This window comes from Egretta garzetta, unplaced genomic scaffold (assembly GCF_000687185.1).
Source record: "Egretta garzetta isolate BGI_Z169 unplaced genomic scaffold, ASM68718v1 scaffold352, whole genome shotgun sequence".
Classification (NCBI taxonomy): Eukaryota; Metazoa; Chordata; class Aves; order Pelecaniformes; family Ardeidae; genus Egretta; species Egretta garzetta.
The window spans coordinates 297499-305385 of NW_009258768.1; the positions used below are offsets into that span (position 1 = coordinate 297499).

A 7887-nucleotide genomic window follows, 5' to 3' on the forward strand; every position below is an offset into this window, starting at 1 on the left:
CGGATGGCCCGGGTGGGGCTAGGGGGTGCCTGCCCCCCCCAGCCCCTGACTGCTGCATTTGCAACCGAGATTACAGCACAATGGGAGTTTTCCCAAAGCATGCATGGCTTGTCCTGAGCTCTCAGGGGGCAGATGGCCCAGGTATGGCCAGAGAGTGCCTGACCCCCAAGTCACTGCACTTGTGACCAAGATAACAACACAATAGGGCTTATCCTGAGATCTGAGAGTGGCCTCGGGGGCTGCACCACCCCAGTACTTAAAAGAGAGCCCACAGGAAAGACGAGGAGGGACTCTTTATCATGGAGAGTAGTGATAGGACGAGGGGTAATGGTTTTAAACTGAAAGAGGGTAGGTTTAGATTAGATATTGGTGTTATAGTTTAATTGAGACAAAGTCCAAAATAAATTTACTTTGTATTCACTAAGATAGGAAAGCAAAAGCAGCGCTGGGTGGCCGGGGAGTCGCAGCTCCACCAAGGGCTTGCAAATTCAGGCAAGCTAAGCAGCTCTTTTTATCTTCATGGAGGTCGGTTTTGACATCTTCAGTACACCCCTCTGCTTCTTCTGTTATCGTGGCTCCTTCAGGTCTGTCTTACAATCTATCTTTTACATGGTTGATTGGTACAGAGGTTTTAAGCAAAGATAATATTGTGGTTTAACGTTGGTCTAATACAATGTATTTTGATAACATTGTGGTTAAGCCTAGGACGCTCCCAAGTCTGGTGCAGAGAGATTGTTCCTCTTGCTTAACTCGTTTGATCACCAAATTACTTTTAGTTACTTATTACATTGGGAAGAAATTCTTTACCATGAGGGTGGTGAGACACTGGAACAGGCTGCCCAGAGAAGTTGTGGATGCCCCCTCCCTGGAAGCGTTCAAGGCCAGGTAGGATGAGTCTCTTTGAGCAACCTGATGTTGTGGAAGGGAGGTTTGGAACTAGGTGATCTTTAAGGTCCCTTCCAATCCAAACTATTCTGTGATTCTGTTCTATACTTTAGTAATGATGGAGGGTGGAGTTGAAGGTGAATTTGGAGGAATGCTTGGAGGGTTGGTTGTGGAGAGCTCAGGAAGGGAAGTACCAGTGGAACTCAGACAAAAGAACATCATTAAACTTAGTGATTAAAGCTTGAACCTAGCGGTGCACAATGCCAACAGACTGAGAAGGTGTTAGGGACATGCCACAAAAGGGTTCATACAAGCACACGCACGGCACACTGATTGTTGGACCAGTATAACGTGTACTAGTATTTCTATAGAGCTGGCTGTGGATAGCTAATTGCTGAGAGAGACCATTTCTTCCCCACTTGGGCCTGTGTCTCAGGCCTGTGTGACACTTTCTGCCATGTCTGAGGGAAGACATATTTTATAGCGTGCTGCAACTTTGACTAAAGCTTTAGCAACAAGGTGACCGCAATGCTTGCATAACCAGAGAGCTACCACAGTAGTTCTGCGGTCCAGGTTAGAAGTTTGGGCTAACATTTCCTCAGATTCATCTGCTACTATTGGGCTGTGGTTGGCTTTATCATAGGTGCCACTGTTTGCCACTGCTGCCATCCCTCTGATCACAGCATTGACATGTGCTTGGGCATTCCATATGGTGTTGGCCATGAGGCAAGCAGAATGGGAGTTAACACAGCCGACAGCCAAAGCACGTGAGTACACATAGTCCTGTATTTATTCACAAAGAAGTCAGCCCCAAATTTCCCCAGTATGGACGTGAAAGGAGTGTGTTTTCCAAGAGGGAAGCCAGTGGGTGCACCCAGCAAAAACAGCCCAGGAGTTGATGGCGTCCTGGTCATCAGGGGAGTGAGTGACGAGGCAAAGGGCCTCAGATAGATCAGTTATCTGGGCACTACCATGGCCACCAGGTGTGACAACTTGGTCATCTGCAGTATGAAGAGCACTGGCATGCCCAAACCAGGCATTATGGTGGAGGATTGTGGAGGCTTCTGTAAACCAGACATCCTTCTGTGGGGTATTGAAAGGATAGGCTTCTGTAAGAGCTGAGTCTGAGGGATCATCTGTAGCTGGAGGAGAGGGAGGTAAGAATCACATGGTTGGGGTCTAAAGGTTGGATCCTGATGGCCGAGATACCAAGAACCTAATGTTGAATGGTAAGAGGTTGTGTATGTCCTTCAGGGAAAGGAATGTGTGAAGGACATTGCGGAGAATAGGTTGTAAAATTGTTTATTCAGTGTCAGGGGGCGATCCACAAGGAGTTCGTCAAGGTCAGAAAGGGCAAGGAAGATGGCGTGCAAAGCATGCTCCCATTCCCCATCTGAGGCTTGCACATCTTGTGCCCCTTGCTGCCGCAAGGGATTAGTTTAGAGGTAGAGTCCTAGGGACCTGTTTCCTGGAACAGTCACCACCAAGCAGTTTGCGCCATGCTGGACCCTGTGTTCTAGTCCACCAGTAGGAGTGAGGTCTCCCAAATAACAGTACTGTTGAATACTTAGGGCCTGTTGGTGACTTACATTCCAGTCCTGGGTGGAGTGTGTGCACAGCAAGGAACAGAGAGGATGGCCTAGCTGACTAAAACCTGGACCTTGTAATGACAAAAGCTTAAAGAGCTTAGGAGACTCTTAGGAGATGTTTGCATTTGGAGGAGGGAGTAGGTTGGGTAAAAGAAAACAGATTGCAAGACACTTTCAGGAATACCATTAGTACTGGCATACGAGATGACTCCTTTAAAAAGAACCCAAACTCCTTACATTCTGGAATAGACCCTGGCATTTACCAGGAGGAATATAAAGTTCCTGATGTTCTCTGAGGTATGAAATTGGGGATCATAGGTTGTGCAACAGATTCCCATCTGTGTCTCCTTAGGAAAATGTCATCAATATACTGGTGATGAGAGACATCGGGGGTGGGAGAATTTTCTGCTAATGTTGATGCTAAGCAACATGAGCAATGGTAGGACTATAGCAATAGCCTTCAGGTAAATGGGTAAAGGTATAATGAATGCTCTTCCAAGTACAAGAAAAGTGAGCTTGGTTATCCAAGGCGGTGGGACACTGGAAGAACATGTCTTTAATGTCCAAACCTGCTATGCATAGGTAAGAGGAAAGGTAAACAGCATTGATGACTTTGGCAGCTGCTGGGACTGCACTATGAGGCAGACAGGAGACAGAATTTATGCCTTAGTAGTTTTTGGTCAGATGCCAAAACCCATTGGGTTTGTGCACTTGCTGGATGGGGCTGTTAAAAGGGGATTGGGTGCAAGCGAATACTCCCTATTTTTCCAGTTCTGTGAGAAGGGAGGTAATGAGTTTTGGGGCTTGCAAGTTCACAGGGTGTTAATAGCAAGGGTCACTGGAGGTAGGGGAGGTGCTTCTCAGAGTACCCAAATGATGGGGAGTTTTGGTTCAGAAGTACCAGAAGACTGTACTTTCCCTTGAGCATCATGGAAGGTCTGGTCTCTGAGTAGTTCCATATGTGGAAGTAAAACAACTAATGCCTTGTAGGCCTTTGCAGGCCTCTCTAGTTAAGAAATATCTGCAGTGTTACCTAATGGCCTCACTGAGTAAGAGTGACCTGATTATTGGAGTGAAATACTTGTAAAAGGATGTACTGTCTGGAGCTTATCTGAAGTAATCCATATGTTACTATCCTGTTTACGTGACACGTAGCTGTAGTTGTGTGGAAAAACAAGTCATGTAACTCAGAGGTGTATAAACTCTGTCACTGCCCCAACTGGGCAGAGTTTGTGTCAGCAGAGGCAGTCATGCCACTGCTCTGTGTTGTCCCCTGTAGCTACAGTAATGAACTGCTGCTGTTCTGACCTGACCCAAATTGCATTCAGGTTACTCCACCAAGGATGTTAGGACATCCCGAAAACTGCAGATCCTGAGGCCATCTGTCTGTTACTGAAGTCGCACTTAACTGACTATGGGATGGACTGAAGGGGCTCCTGTGAACCCATGGACTACTGCAGAGGGTGAGGGAAGTGGTCCCCTTCAGTGTGATCACCTGAAGGCAGAATTTTGAGTACCCATGAAGACACATAAATGATGTTATCGTTGATGGTGGCAGTCTACCTCTGGATGGGAAGTCCCTCTAAGCTGCACCCTCTATGACACCTGAGAGGGATCAGCAGGTTCTGAGTGGCTCCCCTGGGGTGATAATTTTATGTCTGATAAGTCTGTGTGGTAACCAAAGGCTGTTTTGGGTTTTTTTTTTTTTTTCTCATTACCAGCTGATGAAGTGGTGCGAAGGGTACTAAGGCCCTTGCTAAAGCTCTAGTGGGAAGAGTTGTGGTGGAGGGTGGGGTGGGGCAGTGTTGTTGGCAAAAGCCAGTAAAACAGATGTTGGGATGCTGTGGGCTGCTTGTTTGGGAATGCCTGTGGCCAAACAGGCTTTCCATGCTTCAAGATGCTTTGGGTCAGGGCCCTTTTGCATAGGCTTAGGGGGATTTTTAACTAACTGGACTTGAAGGTGGTAACTATAGCTGCATCTTCACAGAGGAGGGAGGACAGAATGAGCATAGTAGAAACTAACTAAATTTACTAATAGCTGGGACCATGTGGCACTGTGCCTGTAAGGCTAGAGCCTGTTGAGATTAATGGGGTCTGAGTGGACCAGGACCCATCTTGATTAGTGGGTGCTGTGGGGCCTCAGAGGGAAGACAACCCAATAGGGCTGTGGTGGTGCATCCCCACCCCACCCTTTTTTTCTCCTGGACTGCTTTACAATCTCAGGAACTCCTGTTAGATCTTGGCCTTGGTGTAGTGAGTTGGACGATTAAGTGGCACTACCTGTACCAGGAACTCCTACATGGCTGAGACAGGGAGTGAGAGCAGGAACAATGTTATCCCCTGACAGCCTTGGAACATACCTTACCTGGGTCATAACCCAAGTGAAGCAGTACCATCGTTACTGGAATTCCAGTAATTACTGGCCTGGATGAGAATTGGCTAATGACTAAAGCCAGCCATCTCACAACCCTATAAACAGCAGTCCTAAATGAGGCCCTTTGAGCTCTCCCAGACCACAGTGGGCTGTGACCAGCATCTCTCTCTGAGTGGGAAGCAACTCGGAGCTCACAAACTTGAGAGTTTGTGAAAATCAGAGCTCCATTGCTAAAGACCGACCGTGGAGCCTGGGCTGAAATCCTTCACTCCTTGAGGCTTAACCCTTGCCTGTTGAGAAATTAGAGACATTTGATGTGAATATTTCACTGAACTCAAGGGGAACCTTTAACAGGTATACCTATATATATATATAAATATAATCATGTCTGTGTGTATGCATGTGTGAATTGATTTAGGTAATCTGTAGATGTGTGATTTAATTACAAAGTGAGTCTGTCATAATTGTACTTGACTCTGTGAACGTTAAGTTGGTCAATGATTTCAGTGCTGCTAAAAGCCTTGTGGTCCACCTTAAACTGTGAATAAACCTTAGACTGCTGCTAGACACATCTCATCCTTAGACGTAAACCGTTGCCCAAACCTGAGACTCAGATTGGGCTTAGCCACAGCTGGACTCCTCTCTGAGAAGGAGTTTAGAAAGCAAGGGGGTCTATTCTGAACCTTGAGACTCAACAGGAGGGTCCTCCTTATCCTCTACACTCATGGTTTGTTGGTGAATCATTCTAACTCGATTGTAACTTAATTTTCCTTTGTGTGTTTCTTCCATGCAGTAATAGAGTGAACCTTGCCATTTTCAAATCTTTAACTAAGTCGCTGTTTTGATTGAAACAAATTTTGTCGAATCACTTTGTTAACTGACTGATGATTGAGTGCTGTTAAAAACATCACAATCCAGTCCTGTGATTTGCCGTAAGGGCACAAATAAATTCTAAACTGATACTAAATCACATTGCGTAAAGACATGCATTTGTGACAGATTGGTGTAGTTGGCAGGATCCTAAATCGCTCATTCATGACAAAGGCTTCATCTGCCACAGGGGCTATGTCTAAAGTGTGGTTGATAACCAGCCTACCTGTGCTTAATTCCAAATCTGTGGGACTGGCCCAGGGAATAATCAGGGGTCTCAGTCATCTCGGGGTTTTTATCTTTGAGGATATGCCAGTGATGCCTGAAAGATAAGAGTCTGTATTTCCCACTGAAGTTTGTAGTTCGATTCCAGACCCTAAAGGAGGGTGCAGGCTTCTGTTTCTGAAATTGAGATGGTATCCCCCCATCATGTGACGTATTTGCAAGACAGGTTAAATAACCCACAGTAACAGATTTGCGATAGCACTCGCACATGGACGTGGAACTATTGGAGCTGGTCCAGAGGAGGGCTACAAAAATGATCCGAGGGCTGGAGCACCTCTCCTATGAGGACCGGCTGAGAGAGTTGGGCTTGTTCAGCCTGGAGAAGAGAAGGCTGCGGGGAGACCTGATTGCGGCCTTTCAGTACTTAAAGCAAGCCTATAGGAAAGATGGGGAAAATCTTTTTAGTAGGGATGTCTGTGACAGGACAAGGGGTAATGGTTTTAAACTGAAGCAGGGTAGGTTTGGACTGGATAGAAGGAAGAAATTCTTTACAGTGAGGGTGATGAAACACTGGCACAGGTTGCCCAGAGAGGTAGTGGAGGCCCCATCCCTGGAAACATTCAAGGCCAGGTTGGACGGGGCTCTGAGCAGCCTGATCCAGTTAAAGACGTCCCTGCTCACTGCAGGGGGGTTGGACTAGATGACCTCTAGGGTTCCTTTCCAACCCAAACCATTCTACGATTAATTTGGTGAGGTGCATGCCTGTGAAAGAGCACATAGAGAGACAGTTTCGATGCTTCCATTAGCATCATAGTCAGTTTTAATAGTTGGTCTTGTAACCGAGATAATAGTGGTTTTGTTGTGCATTCTTTGATCTGTATCGTAGTTTTTGAAACCAAGATGATGAGATAGTTAAAACTAACGTTATTGCTAAGCTACTGCCCATGTACCCTATCCATTTTAATAACAGGTTAAGGAATGTTTTATGTAACCAAAGTAATAGGTTTATGGTGTGTTTTAGAAACCTTGGTAAAGGGTGTCCTATCTTACATACTTGGGTGCCACAGAGAAAGAAAACAAGTTACATTAACAATGTGCATGCTCGCAAAGAAGAGGTCAACCAAAGGACACACTGGTACCACCACCAGAGACACCCAAAAAAGCCCCTCAGCTTTTAAGGACGCATGCGTAATGACTATGTAAATATGATAATTAGTCACAGGAAATTCAATGCATATGTATGTAACTAGATGATACAAGCTGTGGTTGATGTAACCTGCAGTATGCACGTTAGGTGGAGCGATCCCCCGTGCATCTGGCGCCGTGAATAAAGAATGCCTGCCTTTTAACACTACATTGGTGTTACGAGGTTTATTCTCTATTTTGGTGACAGTCTGATTCATAAGTTTGGTCAGGCTTCAAGAAGGGAGGAATTTGACATATAATTGTCTGAAGTCAAATTGGACCAAATATTTCTGTCCCAATTGTCTTGATCAATATATAAAGCTTTATGTATTTTTTTCAGAAAGTCCCTTTTAGGCAGCTTCTAGCCACCTGTTGAGTTTTTCCTAGGCAGATACTGCCCTCACAGGGACCGTGTGGTGTGCTCATTTCTCCACAGTCACCTGACAGCTTCTAACACAGGCAGAGAGTCTCATCTGTCCCAGCCCAAGTGTTCTGCTGGGCTTGAGATACTCCTTTCTGTAGGGAGAGAACTTGGGCTTCAGCTGCGTTTGAATGGCGCTCGGTATTTCTAAGACCATGAGGTAAGAAATAGGCAGAGTAACTTTCCCTTCGTGCTTTTGTCTTTCTGACTGTCTCTAATCAAAGAAGTGAAGGAAATGGGTAGTTCCCTCTGTAATCTGGTGTCCACAGATGGGGCAAGGCAAGGCACAAATCCGTCAGTTCAGGCACCTGCTGCAAGGCTGGGGCCAGGCACGATGC

The 7887-nt window shown here is 45.9% G+C and overlaps 1 protein-coding gene across 2 annotated transcripts in view; it reads left to right on the top strand.

The window, feature by feature from the left end:
- The window catches only part of RESF1 (retroelement silencing factor 1), a 34061-nt gene that overhangs the window by 8452 nt on the left and 17722 nt on the right, over positions 1-7887 (top strand). The gene's annotated exons all lie outside the window — the stretch shown is intronic.